Source organism: Siniperca chuatsi, linkage group LG10 (genome assembly GCF_020085105.1).
Source record: "Siniperca chuatsi isolate FFG_IHB_CAS linkage group LG10, ASM2008510v1, whole genome shotgun sequence".
Taxonomy (NCBI): Eukaryota; Metazoa; Chordata; class Actinopteri; order Centrarchiformes; family Sinipercidae; genus Siniperca; species Siniperca chuatsi.
Genome location: NC_058051.1, coordinates 25,778,294 through 25,803,695, shown reverse-complemented (window position 1 = coordinate 25,803,695; position 25,402 = coordinate 25,778,294). Strand labels below are relative to the sequence as shown.

General features: G+C 42.6%; 1 protein-coding gene across 7 annotated transcripts in view; it reads right to left on the bottom strand.

Moving 5' to 3' along the window:
* Positions 1–24,812, bottom strand: part of plxna2 (plexin A2) — a 164,930-nt gene extending 140,118 nt beyond the window's left edge. For 4 of the 7 annotated variants that reach the window (XM_044212707.1, XM_044212709.1, XM_044212710.1 and 1 more), the window contains exon 1: positions 24,196–24,812. The gene's annotated coding sequence lies outside the window, so the exon portion shown is untranslated. Of the gene's footprint in view, positions 1–16,042; positions 16,204–20,793; positions 20,813–24,195 lie in introns of those variants that run through there. The other 3 variants (XM_044212704.1, XM_044212706.1, XM_044212705.1) reach the window with 3 other exon arrangements.
* Between the last annotated feature and the right edge of the window lie 590 nt (positions 24,813–25,402).

Genomic DNA, 25,402 nt, shown 5'->3' with positions numbered 1-25,402 from the left:
AGAGACTCACATTTCACATAAAGCCTTGGACACTTCGCAATGACTCATCAGACTTAAATTCAATTGAACATTTATTCAAACTTATTCAAGCCTAGGTCTTGAAACTCGAAACACAGTTTTATTAAGAACGTATCTAATTTACATTAGCATATTATCATTATAAAATAAGGCCTTAATTTTTTCGTTAATTTAATTTTAATTTACCAATAAATGTCTACAACAGATACATGAGCACACAGCTGAAATTCCTGTGCTCTTTTCCTTTAAAGCATCAGCCTCCTCATTTAATTTCTACATTCACCCACTCCCTCACATTTTTCACTCTGACTACAACCCATCAACCAACACTCCTATCATTTGTCCCCTTTCCATATCTATCTGTAAAAACATACATCAAGCAAAGTCTACAATTTATGCAACCATGCTCTGCCTGGGCTGTAGAGATCTGTCTCCATGTGCCATAAACTAGGAGACGGAGCTCTGTGCAGTCTGTCCCCAGGAGTTAATTATCTCGTCCATTGGAAAGGAAGGCCTGGATCTTATTACTGGAACAAAGTGAGAACAAATTGGGAGCCACTTCCACACACCCCTCCCCTTGCTCTCTGCTCTTTAAGGGGCCTGTTTTAAAGAATCTGAATCTATTAATTATTTTTTTCTAAACATTGCTGTTTTTTATCCTTTCATTTTATTCATCTCCTGCTGACATGATCAGATCGCAGAGGGATTAATCACTGGCGGCACAACAATCATCTTTAAATGAATCATCTACCGTTTTAGATCTGTACACAGCTCCCTCATAAAAAACACCAGCCAACAGAATATACAGTATGTGCATTTGTGTGTGTGTGTGTGTGTGTGTGTTCGCGCCTCATTCCCTCAGTGTTATCAGTGTACTCTATCAGAACCAAGCAGTGTGAGGGGCTAACAAGTGGAGACAATGGCAGTGCATCCCAAAATCAAGTATGATTAGGCGTAGCGATCCAACAAGGGTAATTACTGTGGAGCTGGAGGAGGTAAGCTGGGGAGCAACATGGGGACGCCAGGGGCTTGAACGTGTCAGAGACGGCCCTACATCGTTTGTCACGCTCCAGATTTGCATTTCCAGCAGTGAGGGCACAGAGAATCAAGGGTGAAAGATGTGGCTGGAATAATCAGTGATTGCGCCTTGAATTAACAAGCACTTGCAACTGAAGATAGGAAAGGAGTGTTATATGGAGAGATACTGCACATCCATGCTACTACAGCGACTGTGTTCAAGGCAGGTTTGATTTGCAGAGCCGATTTGGGATTCCCTCTGAACCGTGTCTGCCCTTTCATAGACCTCGTTTCAAAACTGGTAATGACCGTCTTAGGGTCCCTCCCCTCCCCCTGTGATCAACGGGTACGCTACTCAGCTCAGACTTAAATATAGACCCTTAGGGAGTGTATTGATCCATGTGTCCATAAACACAGGTCCTAAGGCCCAGTCAAGCTGTTCTTGGCGTGTGCACAGGCAGAGGTGTGGGAGGTGCTCTGTCCCAGAAGCACTTTATTAGCATGGTCATAAAAGTGCCATTGCTTCTAAAAAAGCAGCAAGGACCAGACCCCCACCCTCCCTTTTAGCTGCCTGCTCGCTGCCATGCTCCTTTGTTTGAGTTTGTACATGCTAGATGTGCAAAGTGGATCCCTTTGGTGGTATAATCAGCCTCCTGCTGAGCCAGCTTTTTGCTCAAGCCCTGCAGCCTTTTGCCCTTTAGAGCTTTTGCTACACCCCCACCCCTTAATCGTATATGTGCATACAACATTTACTCCCATCCATCTTTTCGTCTTCTCCTATTTTATTTCTCTCTTCTTCCCCAATCGTTGGGAGAAATATATGCATTACTCCCTCATGTTGTGGCAACAGCTGCAGAGGCAGAGAAAGAGAGTGACTGAATGGTGTAAATAAAAGGCTCCACAAAGGTTATCCATTCATATTGCTTTCAGTAACAGAGGGAATGAAGTCTTTGTTTAAGTTGATTGCATGACCACCTCTTTGTTGCACTTGACAGAGACTTCTCTGTACTATGCAGCTGAGCAGTAGACTTGAAAAGAATAAGAACAACACCGGATCACCCCTTGTGCTCTTTAGTTCAAAGCCATGTCTTTTTTTGTTTTGATTATGAGGAGTCAGAATTACCGAGTAGAAAATTAACATATAAATGCAACCAGGAATGATTTATACCTAAACATAGTTACCTACTGACCTAGAAAAAGAAGAGGGCATGACTGTGAAGGCAGTGAATAGAATTATGGGTAAGGTAGAACGAAGGCAGCTTCAGCTTTTTGGCCAGAACAATTTTTATGAGAACTATTTTTGCCATTAGAGCTGTGGCTCTAAAAACAGTTGACTATTTGCAATATCAGCAATATTTTCACACACCGTGAATAGTTGTCTGTCTCTGACAACACCAAATACAACAAGTCTTGCTTCTGAAATAAGTTCAGTTTGTTGACGCATCACAATTGTGGTTGTTGCACTGAGGAAGACAGATGGACTTGCATGATGACAAACTGTCAGCTGCTTCAGTGTGTTACATCACATAAGAACATAAAATGCCAAAAAAACTCAACATATCATGGTCATTGTCAGTAGATTTCCATTTTAACACTCATCTGACAGTCTCTTTGGCAGACGTGGAAGGCAAAGAAAGAAGAGCATCAAGTCAAGAGAGACAGAAAAGCACTCGTATTCCAGAACACACGCAAGCTGTGATCATGGCTCAGAGAAAAGACAGTTTTTGCAAAACTTTCCATTCATAATGAAAAGTAGGCACACAAAACACTGCATTGGCACACTCAGCCAGGCTGCTTCTGAGCGCTTGTTAAACAAACTGGTCCCAGTGGCTGCATGTGCTCTGTCACTGTGTCTGGTTGTGGGTCCCTGTGCTGAAATGCTGGTGATTTCCCCAGCCGCTGGGCAAGATGCAGTGGCTGTGCCAACTGTGGTCAAAGGGAGCTGCATTGTGGCTGATTATCTCATGAAAAGATGCTTAAGAGAAGCAGAAGGAATAGGTAAGGCCAGAAATGAGAAAATGTGAATTGATAAGCTATGCAAACCACCACTGAGGGTTGTGGACACAACAGCCTGAGGGCAGTGCAGCAGCCAGCAAACTGAATCAGGACAGAACAGGACTGAGGAAGTGGCCTCTGGAGAAGGAGCTGCTCTAAACCTCTGTCATCCTGGAATAGGCAGTAGGTCTTCTGCATTTGTGCCTTTTCATTTTTTTCCCTTTGTGTCCCCACATACTAAGCTTCTTAACAATGCAGCCAAATTTGCTTGATCTCTTAAATTCATATTTACAGCAATTGTATTGCAAAAGATAAAGAATATAAACCAAAATCCGTTTATAGTGCTAAATCCATTGTAGTAGGATAGGAAAAGGAAATGGAAGATTGTAATTTCATGCCTTGGATTAATCTGTTATTCTCTGAATGATTAATGTAAAGCATGAAATCTTAATGCCTAAGTAAAAGTGATACGCTACAAATCAAAGAGACAACTAGGAACAAAAATCAACAAACCAGCTAGTCAAGAGAAGTAAAAGGTTTAAAAATGTTTAACATGTTGCTCATTGCATGGTAAGCTTTTCAGTTGATGTGGTCAAATGCACAGTAAAAATAGAAAGTTTAATCTTCCCTAAAGAAAGATCTTCTATAGGAGCCTATAAAAAAACGATTAGCAGCAGAGGTTAGTCTTCTCCTTTTGCTGCTATCAAGAGCAGAGATAATGAGAGGACTCGCTGGCATCTTGAGTTCTTGAGCTGGATGTTATATTTATACAATATTTTGTTTCAATAGGAAATGGATTTCTCTGCTATAGTTCCAGCTCTGTCAGCTTCAAAGAAAACTCAACACATCTTTTCTGCATCCATCCATACTCCCAGCCACCAAAATGAAATGACACAGTAGCAAAGCAGAGGGATAACACCCTCAGAAACCACAAGCCCTACAGTAACTGCTATCATTTCACTGTCTGGTTTCCTGTGCTGTGGTGTTGGAGGGAGTCAGTTATGCCTAATATTGCCTTCTGTGACAGAATTAAAAATTCCATTGATGGACCCTAATACTAAGGAGGAAATAGTTGTGACATTAGTGTCACAAAGACTTGCAAACACTGCTGTTGCTAATTTAAAGCCATCATTGCGCAACTTTTTAACATGGTCTTTTTTTAAACTGTTTTTTGTTTATCTTTACACATGATATGTGCTCAGCTCTGAGCTATGGCTAAAAGAGTGGTGCATAGTAAATTAATGCGCACTTGTCCACGATTAAGCATGTGCTCTAAGGGCACTCTACAGAGCACTTTGCACCCAGTGTTTAATAGCATTATTTTTGTTAGTGACCCATATCAGTGCACTTGCTCATGACCATCTGACTTTAGAGGCCTGCAGCGAGGCCTTCAATTGCCTTTCACTGAATTGCACCCATTGAAAGCAGTGACAGTACTTCATTTCGTCTCAGCCTCTCAGAGTTATTATTCCAATGAATGCATATAAAAAGATTATTAAAACACACCCCCCCACACACATTTTGAGATGTTCCACAAAAAAAGCATGTCATCATGACACATGAATAATCGAGTCTCAGCATAGCTGCTTATGCCTGAATGCAAACAAGGGCACGTGTATTTAATATTTCCCTTTAACCCTGTCTCTGCTGAGCCCCCCTCCCGCTTCACACACTTCAAACTCTGTTTAAGCAAACACACGCTGGTATTACGCCTAAAACCTATGATATCCACTGAGAGAGATTACAATGTCATTGTTATTCTAATGATTTTTGTTTCCCCTCCCACAGCCACTACCTCCTCCAAACACACAGGCGCGCACACATTCACTCTCATGCGCTTGTACAAGCTCAGACATACACATATCCACACCCACAATCAAAGGCATGCGCACGTATAGACAGAAGCACAAAGACACACATCCGGCATAGACGTACATAAATTATCCCGCTTTTTTTTTCTCAATCCTTGTTTACGCTGACACAACTAACAGCCCCCATGTACTTTTCCTATTAAATTGGAGGTTGAATCCTGAGGCATGATCTCTCAGGCAGTCCCACTACCAGTAGCTATGTGGTGTACGCCTCATCATCGCTGTCTGTCATCCTGTGAAAGCAGCTTTCTATTAGGAGGCATTTCCATAAATCTAAATTGTAAAGGGCCTCAGCGAGAGAAGAGGGAATCCTCAGCAGGCGAAGAAAACAAACAGAGCTGGATGTCACTGGAGGCCACAGGATCAGATATCTCACCTCAGCTCACATACAGATTGGAACTGAATCAGGCTCTTTGATTGACATTTTACACATTTTATCAAATCGGAGGGCCTTAACTATTCCTGGAGTTGCCGATGCTGCACGATCCAGTCGCTGTGAGAGTCTATATAGTGCTATAATGAAAGCCATATGTGGAGGAATGCAGTTGTACAACATGAAAGGTAACGTACCTATGGTGTGGTGTGTTTCAGTGGTTTATGAATTTGAAAATGAATCGTGTCTATATGAATTACTAAAGATAAGAGATATACAGACACACACTGTATTCAAGATCATGAACACCTGTAAAATCAGAATCTCCTCCAATCCAAAGAAATTTTAAATTATATTTTCATCATCATCATTGTTGAGATTATGTCTGAGAGGCGTTGCATGTGTGTGGCAATAGCTACAGTAACTGGTCATTTTTGAGGCTGAGATCTTGTTTTATTGGACTGCACTACACTGTAAGGTATAGATTATATTTTGAACCCTCATATGTATTTGGAGGGATTAGTAAGGAATGAAATGTGAGAAGAAAATGAATTCACATGGTCTCATAAATTAAATAATAAATTAGGCGCTTTAGTAAAGCCACTATTTTTAATGGTGAACTAAACTTCAAAATTGCACTTCCATGATATATTACAATTCTCATATCTTAAGCTGCTTCTTTCTGGCCAAATCTTATGGCACATTTAAGAGTTGTTGAAGCAGACAAATGGACTTGGTGAAGAACTTGGCTGGTGCACCAGGTAGCAGGTGCAAAGGACAGCCAGAGGCGCATTGGTCTGAATGAGCAGGCAATTGTGCGTCCTGTGTGGAGTAGACTGGAATGAAATGGATGAATGGCTCAGTTCGTCTGGCCTTGCTGCAATCAGATTACAAAACTCTAGGTCATTAATGTGCTGCAGAGTTGAACAGAGAGGAGAGGACTAGCCATGGTGAGGGCAGCCGAGCCAAGAAGATACAGATGACATTAACCCAAAGGGCAGGCCACAGCACGACATATGTGTGCATGTTTTAGTGCGTGTGTGTGCATGAAAGCACCGGCATTTTCATAGAGTGTGTCTATGTGCACTGGTTTGTGTTGATGTATTTGCTTTCTTTATCAACAGACTCTCCCAACAGAGGTGTTATCTGCCTGCAGCTGCACTCTGCTAAATAAAGCACGGACTCTGACCTTTGGTGTGCAGTTGCCCAATAAGAACGAGGCACCGATGGACAGAAGCTTCTGTCAAATAATCATGCCAAATCTGCAGTTAAGCACCACGAACCGCTCTGCAAGTGATCCGAAATGTGTGAGATTAAGCCCGCGTTCCATGGAGTGTGAGTGAAACATTTCAGGTTCACAGAAGCAGACTAATGAAGACAATCCCATGAAAAAAATGGCTTCCATTTCAGTAGCCAAATACTGTATATCCCCATGCATTCACTCACTGCCCTACCCCCTGCTTCATCATTTGTCTCATTGGGATCAGAGTCGTGCTGGAGCATGGCTCAGTGGCCAAGGCTACTACTGCTAGAGGGACTGAGAGAAGGGAGGAGGATAGGGAGGGAAGAGGAAAAGGGGAAGGCGAGTGATAAAATACAGCAAGAGAGAAATTGAGATAAGGGGACAGAAACAGTGAATGATGGCCTGTGAAAGTGAACGAGAAGGACAAAACAAAACAGTGCCCCCACTTTGAGCGTGTGAAAGAGAGATAGACAGATGAAAGAAAGACAGGGAGAGCAGGGCAGACAGGGGAAAAGAGGAAGGAAGGAAGGAAGGAAGCAGAGGGAGCCATGCAGCCATTACTCCAGCTGGGTAACAAGCCGTTACAGCCACAGCGGCAGCCACAACTCCAGAGGCTGGCACGGTACGTCCACTATTATCTGGAGCAAATTTACACAGCCTGGCTGGCACACTTGAGGGGGTCAAAGAGCGAGAGGAATGACGACAAGCAGAGACATGTCGAGAAAAGGAGGTGAACAAAAATCTAGATAGTGCTATTATTTAGGTTTAAATGTATACTATATCTACTCATTAGACAATGAGACCTGTTATTTCACACAGTAGACAGCAGCCAAAATCCGGGATAGTTATGTAAGAGTTTCTGGGGGGAGGAGAAAATTATGGGAATCCTGTCAGTCAAACTAATCCCTTCAGTTTCTCCTGCTACTGTTTCATCTAAGGACTGTATGATATAGCCTGCTCTAGCTCTGTAATCACACGCTGGCTGAGAGGATGAGGCTGCTCTGGGTTGGCTAACACCCAGGCACTGAAAAACGCAGCAGGAAACACTCTTCTACCAAGCTCCCCCATCAAAAACATGGTAAAAGATCACTGTGAATTGTTACATGGCTTAAAGGGGATAGGCTAGACAGGTGAGATAGTATATGGTGTGTTGTATGATGACATACAACACCCATGGACCGGGGCTGTGATCTAACTCTGATCAGTGACAATTGGAATTATGATTTAATACAGACATGTAACCGTGAACGCTTGCTGGGCCAGCTGTAGCTCTATCCATACAAAAATCAATTATCTGTCAATGCAATTAACATGACAGTTGAATGTGTGTGATCTCTACTCCCCCACCACTCTGAATTCTGGAACCACTGGCTGGCAGCGTGCATGGCACTGGCATGGAAAGAAAAAACTTTACACTAGGCAAAGACACATAAAACACGCTTTGCTCCTTCATGAAGAGTTCAGAGTTAAAGCCCAGTTTTCAGTCTGTTGATAGTAGGAGAATGTCATTTGTTCATCTCAGCTGTCATGTGATTGTCTGATGATGTCTAGAGCTGCAGTTAGTGCATGTGTGTGTGTGCACAAGTTGCTGTCTCTCTGTCTGTGTCAGTGTGGATGTGGCCGTTTAAGTTCCTCACGCTCATCCAGGACAGCAGACAATTCTCTGGGACTCCGCTGGGTTAATGATGTTTACAGCTAGCCACACTCCTTCACTGACATTTTGACAAACACAGCAAGACTGTATAAACAAACACTCGGCTTCCAGCCATGAAAGGTTTCCTGCTGTCACATAGGAGGCTTGGAAATATGGCTGTCACCAGGTCAATGACTAGCTCTTCCGGTGCAAGCCCAGTTCAGGTCGTAGTCCATTCACAATCCCAGTCTGCTCAGGGTTAGCAGTCGCTCAAGACGCACACACTTGGCTAGCTTAACTCACACTCATGACTATGACTTATTGCAATGGAAGCACTTGTGAGAAGTTAAACTGCCCAACCCCAATAACCCGCTCTTCTTCCCTCCAGACTGAGTGTAAGAGTATAAACATCATGCCTTGTCCTTGCGCTGTCTTTTCAATAAACTCGATTAAGGGTCAAAGAAGGTCAAACATTAGAGTTTGACCAAAACCAGACAGCCTCTGTGAAATAATGGCACAGATAAGGCTTCCTGTGAAAAAGTGAAGAAAGAACTGACTATGTATGATGTCTGTGTCTGTTCACAGTAGCAATGGTAACAACACTTGAAAAACTGGGGATTGAACATTATATGATGTTAAAAACATTTCACTCGTCACCTGGTAAATAGTCTTGACAATTCTGCAGTAAAGTAACAGTAAATTTCAGTTAATGTAATGGTTGTATTGTTTGTTATGTAATATTTACAGGAGGAAGGAAACCTTTACTCATTGTGTTCAAGACCTGCTGTGACCCAGAGCATAGTGGTGCCTGCCTCTCAAATGCACTGTCTGGGGAGCTTTAAGGCCTATTGTCAGGCCTTTTCTGCTCAGGCACATATAACAGATGCATTATCACACAGTTGCAAAGGGTTTAGCCTCTCTCCTGCTCTTTCAGTCTGTTTCTCTCTCTACCTCAGCCTGGTAGAGGCCCCTCTAATTTCATCAGAGGTGATAAAACACCACAAAATCAAGTCTGCGGCTAGTTACTTAGCCCAATCTCCCTTTGGATGAGAGGCAATAACAGCATGTGGTGAGGAAATTGGGTGCTTACTCACACAGAAGGATACATGCCTAGCAAGCAGAATGTACTGTTTTCTGTGAAGACTGCCCACCACACAACAGAACAATGGTACTCATCTCTGTGTATACAGCAGACTTTATAGTTATTTTAAGAGGCAGCAAGAGGTTGAATAGAGCCCATATGTGCCACAGTTGTAGTACAATTGTAAGCGTAACAATTAATTAGCAAATCTTGACTTAATAAATATACATGTATGAGAGAATTCAGTGGGTTTATTGACCGGAAGATAATGTATTGGTTACATGTTCATGAGTAATAGGGATGGTAAATGGACTGTACTTGTATAGCACCTTTCTAGTCTTCCAACTACTCAAAGCGCTTCACACTACATATCACATTCACCCTATTCACACACTGAAGGCACAGCCCTCGGGAGCAATTTGGGGTTCAGTGTGTTGCCCAAGAACACTTCAGCGTGTGGGCTGGGGGAAGCCGGGATCAAACCGCCGACCTTCCGATTGGTGGTCGACCCGCTCACTTAGCCACAGCCGCAAGATAAGGTGAAATTTTGCCTACTAGCGTACTTCTACAACTTCCTAGAATAGCACAGACTGGTTTGGAATGCTTTCTGAAAAATTCTAAAAACGGTTTAAGTCTAGCACATAGGGAAGCAAAGTTACAAAACTGCTGCCACAGACCACAGCTAAGAGAAAAGCTTACACCACATTTGTATGCAAGTCCAACTAGGACTTGCAATGAATATGAATAATAAAACAGTGAGAGCTGCAGTAAGCATTAGCTCAGCCTTGCACATGCTGGATGTATAAAAATCCACCTGATCGTCCTCTGGAGTGCAGCAGCCGCAGCCAGGCCATGCCAGGACAGAATAGGATGGGACAGAGCTCAGAGAGCAAGCTCGCAGACTGACTGAGCGACTTGCTGGATCAGTGATGAAGCACACACGCATGCCTTCCGGCCTGTTCCGTGTGAACCCCGTACAGGATGCAGCGCTGGCTGGGATACGGTGGAAAATCAGCACTGGCTGGTTTCCTGTGAGCCAGAGTCCTGAGAGTCGAGCAGCATATCACCACAGCAAGCACTTCTCTATCAACATTATAAATGTTACAAACTTATCAGAAACATATCAGATGTTTATTTAATTACACAAGTATATTGTACTACTGAACACTACTTACGATACTTCACAAGTACAAAATAATTTGACATGGATGCTCTGAAATGGCCAACATTTTTTCTCTTTATAAAAAATAGAGGGAATGTTTTTGAAACTCAGCAAAAAATACATAAAAAGACTAGTGTTCACAGCAGTGACATATAGCATGTGCCCTGGAGTACAGGCATGCACAAAATACTGTGAAGCACATTTATTATACATGTGGCACAACTGCTCCGCACCTGCTTATAGTAGGATGGGTGAGCAGTGGGAAGGTGGGGGGATAGAATGTCATGGTGACCTAGAAGGTCTATGATGAAAAATAGTGTGTTGGCAGGGTAATAGCAATGCATGGTATTATTCACTATAGCTGTGAAGGTATAATACACAAGAGATTGAGGCAGCGTTTGTATGAGCATTATCGTCCACGACTGTGATGACGCACAGAGAGCAGTAACGGATCAGGAGGGGAAGAGGTCCAATACTCATTATGTTCAAAGTCAAATGGACAAGAGGGAAAACAGAAATGGACCTATGGACTTCTTGGGATTATATTTTGTAGCCTTAAACGGCCAGGCGATACAGAAAAACCTTGGACACCACAGAATATTACTTGCCTAGTATGCTTTTTTCTTGCTCCTACCTCCCTTAACGCTCCTTCTTTTCCTACAGTCATTACACCTGCAGTAACTCTAAGCTGGGCCTCTGCCCTTTTTGGTGAACCAAGAAAAGTCAAGCAGCCTGAAATGAGATAGAGGTGACTGAGGCAACCGCGGTGACGATGTACGATGCTTGTACTGTACAAGATTGCTGGCTGTCAGAGCCGCTCTGAATCTGTCAGAGCTGTATGAAGTGCTACTACAGCCCGTCCACTACATCAGTGAACTGGGAATAAGTGGTTCACACTCATTTTCACAGGCCAGAGGCTCCTGAATCTGTCCCCTGCTCTCCTGTAGATATAACACAGAGATAGTCAGGCCATCCATATTCTTCAGACAGACACTGGAGAGCATCTTTTATATGTGGCCACTGAGCCTCAAACAACTGTCCGTCAGTATTCTTCTTGTACTACATCTTGATATAGGCACCCAGCGGAGAGGCTTGGATCTCTGTAAAGCATGTCACTGATGTAATCACACACACTTGCATGCGCATAAGTAGGTCTTGAGGGGGAAAGACATTGACATTCATAGCAGGAATTGTCTAAATCCAGCTCTAGTTTGAAATGGACTGTAATTCTTACAATGCTTTGACTGCACATCATGTAAAATGTTGGGCAAGAGAAATACATGCATAAAGGGCTTAAGTGTAACAGCTCTCAAGTGGAGTATCCTGCATTGCCTTAGTCACCAGATCCCATTTACAAGCACAGCCACTCTCTGAAAGCAGCAGTTGCTTTCTGAGCATTAAGTTTGATCAAAGACTAATCTCTGCTAGTAAGATGATTAAAATTTGCATCTGTTTCATTGTTAAGGAAGTGAGGCAGGCTGGGACCATATCCCACAGTGCAAAATAGAGAGAGACAAAAAGACAGACAGGCAAAAAGAAAGAGGCAAGAAAAAGAGCAATAAAGAGGGGAGGGAAAGAAAGAGCAATATCAAGAGAAAAAAGACAGCAATAAAGAACATGAACAGACAGAGCAATAATAACTGAAAATAAATCAAAGAAAACAGCATTCCCATGCTTGGTCAGTATGACCAATGCCAAACCCAGGCGATCTGAATTCCTCAGTGGCGGCTTTTACCTCACATTAACTTTTTCCTTAGCCCGCACACGTAGATGATGAAGCTGAGGGAGAGATGAAGCTGTGGCTTGACTGCTTTAAAAGCGATCATACTGGGCCACGGGTTTAGTGAAGCAGTAAAATGAGGCTTCGGCAAGCGAGCCAGCCCCTCTCCATCCAATTGAGAGATGTAACTGAAACCTCTTGATGATAAGTATGCTGTGGCAGAGGATATGATGAAATTGATGCCCACGTTAGAGTCAGCATAAACACAGCAGTGGGCAGCCTGAGCATTTCCTTCTATCACCACATTTTGTCATTTCTTAGCTGGGGGAGACAGGGGCAAAACATGAGGTAGGGTACTTGGCAGTCACCCTTTTAGCCAAACAAAACAGCCCTGCTGCTGCTGCTCCCCATAAACTGCATCAGTGGTAGGCAAAACATATAATCATACTCACTGCAAAAAAAACAGGAAAGAGAAAAACGATAAAATCGACTATTTGCTACCCTCGAGAAAATGTAACGAAGGGGAAAAACAGCCCCATTCAGCATTTCATCAGTAACATAAATAGGAGCAGCTGGGGCAGACTAACATGCTGAAGTGGGCTAATTAGGACACTTGGTGGTTGGTTCACTGCTGTTTCAGTCTGGCTGGGAAGAGTCAATGAGAGAGTTTTCCCATCAGTCTGGAGTATTACACTTCCACACACACCTAGATCATCTACAAGCAGTGGCGACTGGCCAATAGAGGGCGCTATGTCGCCACCCTCCTTGAGCCCTTGAGCTTCAAAAAAACCCATTACTTCTACTACTAATAATAATAATAAATTGTCAACATTTGTGTGTTTGAAATATGGAATGCACCCAGTAATATGTGTAAAATATGATAGAAAATCATCTGCACAACATATATGCTTTTCCTACACATCCCCTCCGCCTGTCTGCATGTCTCAGCAGCTCTGGGGCGATGGAGAAATCGGCCACAGGAGGCGGGTCTGAGTAGCAGTTTAGCCAAAGCTATGAACGTATGACATAAAATTTAGCCAATCAGCGTCCTCAAATCTAATCCAAAAAGGGCGCCCCAAGTGAGCCACTGCTAGTAGGTCAGGAACCCTACAGGCTGCATTTTAACTACATGACAATGGCGACCGCGATCACTAACTTACTCCTCCAAGAACCAACCCTAACTCTGGAAATTCTCTCCTCCAAGATCCGTTTGAGAGGAGAACTTTGGCGGAGAAACTACAGGTGAAAGAGCTGGGCCCAGATCAACCTGACCTTGCAATCAGACAGCAGGTTAGCGAGAAAGAGAAGCAGTGTATGCGAGGCTTCTCGTACACCAGAATGGCCTGGCTAGCTGGATGCAGTCATGCTAATGCCTTATTTTGCTTTCCATGCTTGCTTTTTTAAACAACGGACAGTTACAGGAGTGAGGCATATAAAGCACCTGTCTGAGAAAGTAAGGCAACATGAGAACACCAGGACACACAGATAATTCTGTCAAGCTAACGTTAGCCACATTAGGCAGAGTGAACATCGCTATGCAGCTAGATGACAGCCACAGGATCGCAGTGACGAAACACCAAGAGGAGGTGGATAAAAACCAAAATAATCAATTGTGTTTAGTTTTGTGGTTCTTTTGAGTCTACCTTTTTGTGCAATGTGCATAGTCGACATTTTAAAACAAATCTCAAATTATTCCATGTGTTTGAGGTCAATTGATATTTACAAGATTGTTTATGTTGTTATTTTGGGTATTTCCTTCTGTTAGCTGTGTTGTATTGGTTATCAGGGACCGCACAATTTATTTTTTAGTATAATTTAATTTAATTCACTTGTGAGAGTTCTGATGCAGAACATTGCTGAACTTTACTATCTCTACACCTACAAATCTACAAGTATCTGAATAGCAACTTAATCTTTACCTCCCTATTGGTTTCCCCAACAAAACAAGGTCCGTAGGGGCATCTCAAGAAAGAAATATTTTCTATTACATGTTTTATATTATACTGAATTTGCCTGTGTGGGTGGCCAAAATAAGATGTCCTGATGTGTTTGTCACAGTGTTACTTACTGATTTAATTATTGTTGGAATAAAATAATTGTTAAATATTTAACTGCAAAGTAGGAATTCTTTTTTGATACATTCACTTCTTTTGCATGAAGTCATACTGGGATGTTTGCTGAAATTGATTGGATGTGGCACAGCCCTACCTAGCCGCCACTGTCTACAAGCCTATACTGCACATCCTGTGAGATCGCTGAAGCAGGGCTAGTTAGTCAGCTATTCCCAAGCTCTCTGTTTTCTTTACTTACTTCTTCACTTAGTTATACCTCTGCCTGGCACACAGCGGCCTTGACTTCTACGAAAACAGATTTGCCTTCCTATTCCGTCCCTCCCTTCCAGCTTCCTCTCCTCTTCCTGTCTGACTCAGTGTCCCAAGTAAAAAAAAACCCAGACCCCCCCGTTTCTTCCTCTGTTTTATACCAGAGGTTGGGCATGCTAGATTTCAGTGCATTCTTACAGTCAGTGCTACTAAGAGCGACCCCTGACCTTGATCAGTCATAAGGTAAATGTGTGGGCCTGCAGGAGAAATGTTCCAGTTTGTCTTTTGTCCAATATGTGCATTCTTATCATCTGAATCAGAAAATCAGTCACTCATCTACACATGCCATCCCACTAAAATAAATTATCAATGACAGTATCTTCCTCAAGTAGAGTAATCGTGTGGATGATGCTCAGTGTTTCGGTTAAATTAAGTCATACATACTAATGCACTTTGGATAATTCCTCTCCATTTCCTTTCATTTAAAGACATTCCTAGTAAATGTGCTAAATGTTGCAGCTCAGATGTTGCATTATGTTATAAACAGGTTCTTTGTGTAGCACTGGTGCTGTTATAAAGGAAGTTTAAGTCTGTGTTCTTTGCTTTCCTTTTTCTGAATGGTTGCATCAAGGAGTAGTGTACAAAGAGAGGTGGGGTTGTTTACCTTGACACAAAGTTACTGTACATGTTCAGCGCCTCAGAGAGCCAGACAGGCAAACACACAGCAATTCAGCTTTTCAGACCTTAAGCCATTGAAGCTACTAATGCTTTGTATGACACAACCTACAAACACTGTAGCCTTGGCAAAACAAACAAAGGCAAGGTGTCCTTTATCAGGCTTGTCAATGTCTGCACACAAGGAATCCATGGAGGATTTACACTGTGGTAAGAAGAAGCATGCACTTAAATCAGTACGAATGTGCTTATGTGTACTTTGGACCTATTCAGCAGTGAGACGTAGACCAGCAGCCCCTCTCAATTTTCTAATTTTATTTTTCTGAGGATGCACAGCAGAATGCGGGCTAAGGTCCCAAAACGCAGGTGAATGTGAAAATGTGCTGACATTTCCCGGCATCTAAGCCACATGCCAGTCCCCTCTGGCATCCCTCCAGCCAGCTCTCTCACTGCTTCTCACTCTTCCACCTCCCCCAACCCCCTAAATAAACAGGGGAGAATGAAGAGAGGGAACTGAAGAAAGGGAGGGGTGGACGAGGAGGAGATGACACTGTGTACTGTTAATCACCCGCTTTGAAAAAACAAAGAATCAATCATTTATTGTACCCCTCAAAAAGAAAAAACTAACTAAAATGAATGCTTTATTATGCTGATCAAATGCTCCTCTTCAGCGATATGTGAAATTTTTTTGTGAATAAAAACATTCATTAAGGAAGTTGAAACCCTGCAAAAGCAAATTGTTTATATTCAACATTATGTTCACAAAAAAGAATGCCTGAAACATTGTGCATGCTTTGTAATAAAATGCAAATTCAGCTCACCTATTCACCCCTGTCAGGTTGAACATGTTCTCTGTGAAATGTGGGGGAGGGCTTGCGGCAGCAGAGGCAATGAGGCTTGTGCAAAGTAGTTAACAGTAAACATTGTACTTACAAGCTCAGAGATGCCTTCTACAATGAGAAAAAGTCTTCTTAATTTCCAGCGTTACTCTTGTTCTCTCCGAGAGATGAATGAGGAAATAAAGGTGTCTGGTAAAATCGAGGCTGTAGCGGCAGTAACGTGTCAAATATCCTTTGAAAGCACCTTCTTTGTGGATCAGCTGGTTAACAGCATTAGCTCCTACAGTGTAAATACCTAACTGTTGCAGATTAAGACAAGAAAGGATGCTCAATCATTGCTTTCAAGTATAAACCTGCCCAGTCCCCTGCCTTTCTCACTCTCTCCGCTCACTTCCCTCCCTTCTTCTACCTTCTGCCTCCCTTAAAATGTTTCAGAGCAGTCATATTTAATCAACATCTTCACGGACAACACAAGAATTTCAAGTCCTCTGCTGCAAAAAGCTTGGCTGTCACACTCTGAATAATTGTCTCAGATATCCTGATTCATTCTCCTTAAACACTACAGAAAAGACAATGCTTCTGACCTACATTGCAGCTGATGTGTGAAGAGGTAGTGATTTTTGATAATGTGTTTTGCATGGCGTGATATCACATCGTGTCACTTACTCTATGTTAATGATTTTCCTGTTCATCTAATGCAGGTTACATGAATACGCTGCTGTCATGTTTCACATTTCATTGGTTATGACAGAGTCAGAATAATGTGTCTGTCTGGGCGAGCTCCCGCTGTTCCACTGCGTAAATGCACTGTTTCCCTTTGATAGCAAGGGGCAAGGGGAAGTAAGAGTAGTGAAACAACAACATCTAACTTCCAGTCTGATAGATTCATCTTGATAATGTTTGGCTGGCAGGAACAAATACAAGTCATTCGGCAAGGACACTGTTACTGTAGCTCAATTTAGTTTGTACAGCATGGTTCACAATGGCCATTTTGTTGATATCATTGGATAAGACGGGCTACCAGAAATACATCGAGGGGAAAACAGGATTTATTGTTCCCACACATTCCACAAAGCCCTATGCTTATGGTGTACAAAGCTATAATCTTTAAGGTCAGGCCAAGGTCAAAATCAACAACAAAAGCAATTACATTCATAAAATGTTATTAACGGTTTTGCCCTGAGCATGCCAGGAGAGCAACTACACATCCTCACAGACTTTGTGTGGGCTCTATGACAAGCTGCCTCCCTTTTTAAGTACCTTTCATCCCTTTTCTCCCACTGGCTTCAGTGTGTGGATCAGAGTCATGTATTCATGCATAAACATAACTGTTATCCCAGGGGAGAATTCATTTCCCCTGGCCTGGACACTATAAATCACCTTGGGCCAAAGTAAAGAGTCTGGAGTTGCAGGACTGGCGGCAGTAGCTTTAGACCAAACTTTTTTCATGATACATCCAAGATCCTTCCTTCCTAGTACCTTCACAAACTGACCAAGCATTCAAGTTAAAGAAATATGGACCTTCCATGCAGTTTTGCAAGTAGCAACTGACTTATTCAGTGTAACTGTTTGCCTTTATGCTTCTACCAACATTGCAGGGAAATAACACGCCACAGTGGGCCACATTCTATGTTTTGAAGTTGTGGGAGTTTTCAGGTCCTTCATCATCACTTTACCACAATTTACTTTGGTCTACAACAGTGGAAAAGGTTTATGAAGAGGATGTGTTTGTGTGTGTGTGTGTGTGTGTGGGGGGGGGGGTGGTGCGAGATAAGGAACAAGATAGAAGAAGAAGGGGAAGGACTTTTCCAGACAGGGTTTTCTGTTCGCTATCTCACTCAGGAATGAATTTGGAAGGCCATATTTCCCCTTTCCTTTTCTTCTCTTCTCCTCTCTGCTAAGGGCTGAGGATGAGTTAAGGCTACTGCCTCACACTGAGAAGAGCTATCCACCCAGATAAGGCCATGCCTCACTGCAAAATAGTAACAATGAAGAGAGCATAGTTGCAGGTATCTACATGTCACTGAGCCTTGGAGCAAAACAAGGGAAGTTGAGTGCTGTGTTGCCTACAACCCCAAAGGAAGCATAGACAGAATTAAGTTAATGTAAATACAGTGACCTGCTGGATTTTACAGTTCTTGAGCAAGTACTAGCATGGGTCAGTCTTTCATCTTTTTGACACACGCTGCTTTGAAATGGCCATAATAGGCCACTTTTAGTTGAAAATGGTCCTAGTTGTAATTGGACCGCAGTGTATATAGTAGAAGGACAAAGCTGCTGTTGGCCGGGCTTCCCTATGGCACATGAGCAGACTAGACAAGCAATGTCTGCACCCCTTTTCCTGCAGTAACCATGGCGACAGTGCCAGGCAGGGGCATCCTCATCACCAGGGGGCAGTGTGGGCAGCGTGGTAATGGTGTTGCCCGTACTGCCTACCTCTGGTGCCTCATCTTCCACACACTCACACAAAAGACACATGTGCCATGCAGTCAAACAAAAATAAATTAAAATGGACACAAACACACGCATCCAAGCACAAATTACACACACACACACACACACACACTGTCATCTGCTCCTGACAGCTGCCCCTTGGCGTCTAACACAAGCCCCCTCCCACTCTGCCTCTCTCTCCTGCTCCTTTTTGTTGCTCACTTATTGTCAAGTTTCCACCAAACAAAACAGCACATCCTCCCATGACACCAGCTAATTGATTATTGATGGTGCCAGGGTAAACTGACTTATATTCAAACGGATGTGAAAAGAGAAAATGGTTGGGACAATGCATTCAGTTCCTTTCATGAAAATGAAGTGAGTCAAAGCATTTTTATGTAAAGCTCAAGGTCTTTCTTCCCCTTTCTTTTTGTTGTTTTTTTCTTAAGCAGCTCGGGCTGCACTGGGCAGCCTTGGGAGCAGTTTGAGGGCTAAGGCGACTGAGAGAAGCAATGTAGGTAGTGTCCTAGAAACAAGCTACCAGCTGACAGTGTTTGAAAAAAAAATCATAACAGCCCTCATGGCTTGCTGGGGTGACAGTCTGACTTCCAACCGGTGTGAAGATCAGTGACAAACAAATAGCCAGACTTGTTATTCTACGGGTCCCTGTGCCAGGATTGCTGCCCTTATCGCTGGCATCACGTAATTTTGTTACACGTGGTAAAATATAGGATGGCTTGTGACAGCAGAGATCAGATAGAGTGAGAGCGCCTGGGCAGGGGAATGTGGAGATGGGGCTGAATACCTAAACAGGCTCTTGTGTGAGGGGGAGAGACTGATGATTGTGGCAGGCAGATTGAGGCACTAAAGAATGGCAGAGGCGAGGGATCCTGTCCCATGGAAATGTGTCATGAAGGCAGATCCATTAACATCTTAATAAAGGCTTCCCAGGCCCTGGAGAGCCCTCGTGAGCAGACTGCCTTCTCCACTCACATAGGGGCCCAAAGCCGCTCTTGCAGCATGTCAACAAGAGAACATTTAAGTTCTGCCAGTATTGCATTGTGAGGGTGTTAGGCTTCCCAAAGGAGAAGCCTAAATGCCTACCCGCAAACATGCTCCACTAAATTCCTTTATTCCCTTTTCCCTCTACTTTCATTTACTGTCCATTTCTCCATCTGTTGGATTCAGCGGTCCTACAAAAGGCTTTGTTTCAGCAAGCTGGCAAGCCTTTGGGACAGCAGAGTGCACACTGGGGTTCATTGCTAACTTGCTGCCATCAATAGAGAGAGCAGGATCTGGACTGGCCACGGTTGCGCCTGGCAGAGGGACGACTGTTAACCGTTCCCTGACGGTCCTCTGATGAGACTGGCTGGACCCTGTCTGGTAGCTGCGGACACACACACTGCCTTCTTCTTGCAAAAAAAACAAAAAAAACAAAACAACCAGCATCCTGACAGAGATGGGGAAACAAACTCACTCAACGGGCCTATCAAAGAAAAAAACCCAAGCACAGTAAACACTGCAACAGAAAAGGTGGCTTTTTTCATTCAAGTACTCACACATTTAAAAAAAAGTACAGTCTCCCTGTGTGTCATGAAATGAAATGCAAAGGAGTGGCATTGATTTTTGCACTCTGTGTTATGTGTCGCTCGTACTGGGAAAGCTGCTACTTAACAATGTAGTGGCCTGTAGTCATCAATTTAAAATGGTTTCAACGATTCAATAAGTCACTGGCTACACGCACAACTACTCAAGATGATGAAAATGGCTACAGCAGCATGAGTAGACCATTAAATGGAGTCCTCTGGTGTTTTCTAACATCTGCTATTGTGTGGGAATTATCAAAGAGTAATGCTGTATCTTAAGATCTATGATATCTGCTTATAATATCAATTTACAAGACGATATGCAACACTAGATTTTACTCTCTGGCACAGAGCAGGGGGAGTGTTGGAATGTATCAACACAACACTTTAACCAAATGTACACAGAGTGTTATCTAGGACTTTTTGGATGTAAATGAAAAATGATCTATTTCTCCATGAAAGAGATTGAACTATGTAATGGAGAGAGTCTGAAAATCAATTTGCTTTGCTTTCCGTCATAAGTTCTGTTGATCATCATCATGTTGTAACAGTGAGGATGCTCTCCAATATCAGTTCCCAATTTTAGCCTGATACCTGAGTATCAGTATCGGAATCATTGTAACAATTGTTAGTGTCATCTTATACCAGATGTAGAGAGACAGACTTCTCAGTTCCTACACTCCTGAATCAACATATCAGCAGAGTACTGCCTCTGCAGCCAACAACAGCTTAAACGAACGTTTGTTAGGATAATCATCGCCCAGAGAGACTATCTCTACTGCTGAATCTGGTGCTTGAAGCGTCAGAGACAGGTAGAAAAACTCACGTTATTTACAATTATCCAGAGGAGAGATGGCGAGCACAGAAGATGAGTGAGAGAATGCCGCCTTCTACGCGGATGAAGAGAACGAGGCAGTTGTGATCTTCTGCATTCCACTGAAGCCAGACCCCTCTCAGACTAAATGTTCTCCCTGGCTGCACTCCACTTGATCAATGTCACCACAGATCCAGATCTCCCTTATGTCAATCCTCACACGTACATGCTCGCCATAAACGCGGATTCCAGACTCAGACATGCACATAACAAGGCTGACTGCGTGGAGCGTGTGTGTGGGTCAAGGAGATTGAGTTCTCTGTTGTGACAGCTGGACAGTTGAGAGGTTCAGATAAACAGCCCACAGTAAGGGAAGACGAGAGGCCAATTTCATTAAAACAAACACTCACTCACTATTTGTACACTCCAGCAGATAGGAAAGGGAGGACCTATATCTCTGGGAGAGTGAGTCAGTGAACTCACAAAAGCACCATTATTTGCATGTGTTTGCGTGTTTGCATGTGTGTGTGCAAGCAAAAGACAGTTGGGATGGTGGGGGTCGCTGTGTGTGTGTGTGTGTGTGCGTGTGTGTGTGTGGGGGGTTCGTTGCAGAATACACAGCCGCTGAGCGCATTTGCAGTATTCACTCATTAAGAAATAGGTCAAGGATTCTGCCTGCATGCGTAGCGACGTGTCAGAATCTCTCAAGCTAAACTGTGGTGAGTCTGGCTGCCTTAAGGGGGGACTCCAAAGAGGAGCAGGCAGTGTGTGAATGCTGGTGGTGACACAGCACACAGAAAGGCAGTAACAACTCATTCAGTAGCAAATCATGCAGTTAAAAAATTTGTTTGTAATGCCATCATAGTTGTTGAGTGGTATAAGTGGAAGGCACTGAATGGAAAGAGGCTGTGTGCTCGCATTGTGGCCCGATAATTAACTCGGCTTGTCGTTTAGGCCCTTTGCTCTTCATCAACAGAGGACGCTCTTGAGCCGTGTGCGCCAATCAGCAGAGTTTGTCGCAGATACTGATAGATGCTGATGGAGGAGGTTGTAGCTGTACATTAGAGGGTGCAATTCCTCTTGAGAAAATGAGATTTCATAGTCAGAGGTACACAATAATGGCCATTCCAAAAATCAAGATGAAATGTTTGGAACGAAGACACAATCCTGACTAAAATAAATCAATAATGTGTGTGTTTGAGCATATGGTGAAAACAACACTATCATAGAACGCAAGACCTGAATATTTTCTCTGGGGAAATGTGGTAGTCCTGAACAGACTTATGCAAAGCACTCCAACATCAGAAATATTAAATACAGAATACCTTGCTGACCACACATCTTCACCGTAAATCCAATCAAAATATTGCAGCCCCCTACAGAGAGGTGAAGTGGAGAGGCAGAGGCAGAGAAACATCAACCGTTACTCCACAAAGCCCGATCTAAGTTTGTCCAGTTGAAGTAATTTCTCTCCAGCTTGGTGAGGTTAACCTTATTGATTGGATGAATGTATGATGTTGTGGTTCTCGAAAGGCTTTCTTGGATGGCATGCCTTCAAAGGCATCACTTGAAAGTGATTCATTGAGCAGAATTCTTAACATCTTTGCTCATATTCTCCATTATTTAAAAAGAAAACAAATTGACTGCGATTCATTGCTTTTTCAGAGTAAAGAGAGACTATCAACAACAGCTTTGGAAATATTTTTAACAGCAATTCATTGGTATGATCTAGTCTTCAAAAGGAACGAGTTTGCAGCAATAAACTTGTGTATAAGGTTACTGTCGGTTCATAAATGACAAAAATAAATTTGAGCCAAAGCAGAGCTAACAGACCTGTATAAAATCATCATAGAACAGCTGCTGGTCAGAGGGGGCTGATTGCTCAGTGGCAGCACCACGCTATCAGTGAATTAGGATTTTTTTTTCATTAGATTGGAGTTAATTAGGTGAATATAATCAGCTTGTGATATCAAACCAATGCTGAGAGCTGGTTTGTTCTTCCAAAGGCAACAATTTCCACTCTGGTGGCTGCTTTGGGGTCAAACTGCTGTTTCACTTTGAGATGGATATTAAAATAATGATGTGAGTGGGTCACGCTTCAGATGCACAAAAAACATGATTTCACCAAGAAGGAACGGGTTTTGATTGCACGGGCAGAGGGATTAATATGCTACCCGTCAGTCGTGGCAGATGTAAGTTATTTTCATGCAAATGTAAGGCAATTTTCTACTTAAGACAACATTTATTTTCTTTAGAGTCATTGTCATGGGTGCTTGCCGGAGCGCTGGCAGTCTGACAGAGAATGAAGATTTGTAGGTGCATCTGCTGAATAGGACAGATGAGGTCTAGAGTCGATCTGGAATCCTAAATTGATGCCAGTTGGCAACAATATATCAGATAGTGTTTTTTTTGTTTGTTCTTTTTTTTGTTGCGATTTTGGTTTTTGGTTTTAGCACCTGAGAAGAGACTAAATCCGTCAGGAAATGTATAGAATTAAATGATGCAAACCAAATCAGTGACCTTGTGAAACTAACTCACAGTACATATATTTTTGTGAACATAAAAAGTGAGAAATTTTACTGATAATCAGCTCCAACTACAGACTCAAGGTTCACTTGTTGCAGTGACACACAGGTCCAGGTCTGTACCAGTCAGCATATTACATCTAAAACAAACAAACACGCTCTATGTGTAGTCTGATGTATTCTATAAATATAAAACAGTGTGAACACTGTGTAAAACAGCATGCCTGTGAATTTTGCAATCACAATCAAGTCCAACAAATCAAAATCGTTCTAGCACTGTGATCATTGCAAGCATTAGGACATAAAGACTCTAAAAATAACTCTGCCGGTCAAGTAACTTCATGAAATACTCCAGAACAAGATGTTACTAACACAAACCAGAAGCAGATCATCAGCAAGAATGATGCTAAGTGGAAGTATCACGTCTGTAAAACAGGTTGTAACTTAATAATAATGGTGCATTAGGAGGCAGCTACATTCTAATGAATGAGAATAGTGCATAAATGGTAGTAATGTAAAGGATCCAGAGCAACACCTGAGTGTAAAGCCTGATGTACAGTTCCAATGAAATTATTTTATAAGCACAAACAGTGCAGTTGTTTGTAAACCATATATTTTATGGTCACACATCATCATTCATTTCAAATTGTGAGCTGTGGCAAAGCTACAATGAAATATTGAAACAGGCTGCTACCTTATCAGAGCCTGCAGCCTAAAATGAAAAATGTCTCTCTTCAGTTGTCTCTCCGCAGTGTCGGAAATTAGCCCTTTACAGAACAGTGTGGCTGTTTTTGTTTGTAGCGCATATGACAGTCGTGTGGGATGTAAACAGATATTTACACACTGTGAAGCAGATTTTGCCTAAACTAGCGTGTTGGTCGTCACTCACCTCTTCATTTAAACTGGATCTCCCGGTTATCCCGTTCCCTCCAGCGCGGCTGCTGTCTTCTGGGTTTTAACTGATGCGCTAGACTCACATCCACAGTAAAAAAATAAATAAAAAATTTAAAAATAATGCTTCCAAATGCTCTATCTGGACAAAGCCTGCGTTTTCGGAGATGCCTCAATAATTTTACATTCACTAGTTCTTCCAATTCCCTAAATACATCTGCCTACGAAACCTGTTAAGCGGCGGCGTCATTCATTCAAGTACAAACCTTCATTACCGCGAGTAATTGCAAATTCAGTGCGTAAACTTCGCAGCAGAGCCTTCAGCATCTGCACTGACCTCCTAATGTTACTTTACTAGACCGTGTCAATGAAATGGCACATTCCTTCAGTTCGGGATTCAACGTCCTCCAGGCTGCTCTACAGTAGGCTACACGCAGGTTATGGATAAGCCGTGGCCGGGCTTGCCATCGTCCGACGGTGTAATTTCGCAGTGCCAGTTCAGACCCGCAGCGCGACTTTCTCTCAGGGCTCTGCCGGACTGACATAGATTAGCGGCTCCATCAGTGTACAGTAGTGTGTGTACGCTGCCACTGGCACACTGCGCGTTTAAACCCAGCCCCCTCACACTCCAGCTCATTATGGAGTTAACCGTTTCCGCCCAAAGAAAAACATGAATTATTAATTAATTAAGAAACATTTGTGTATAATTCAGAATTTTAGTCTTAGAACAACATTTAGGACTATACTAAGAAGAAATGTTTTTTTTTTTAACTAAGCACTTTGTTGTAAACATAAAACCATGTGGCAATTTGCAATGTACCACCCCCCACAAAAAAAAAAAACACCTTACCGAAAGATGCCCGAAGTCCTGAAGTTTCTAACATACTAAGTTAAATTACAGTTTGGATAACTCTGTAGAAAGATCTATACCGATTTACATTTCCTATCATTGCCTTCATAAATCTTCATAACTGATTAATTTTACATATATTAAATATTGATAATTGACAACTGAATAGTGCATCACATTTGTGAAAAGATCATTTTCTTACCCATCATAGTTTTGTCTGCGCAGCACACACTGGTCAGTGACACGCTCCCATCCAACTCTGTGTTCTCTGTTAGAATACTGCCATCTATAGAGCAAACTGTGAATCCGTTTCTTGCTCAGCTACAACCCTTTCTGAGAGAATGATTTCTTCATT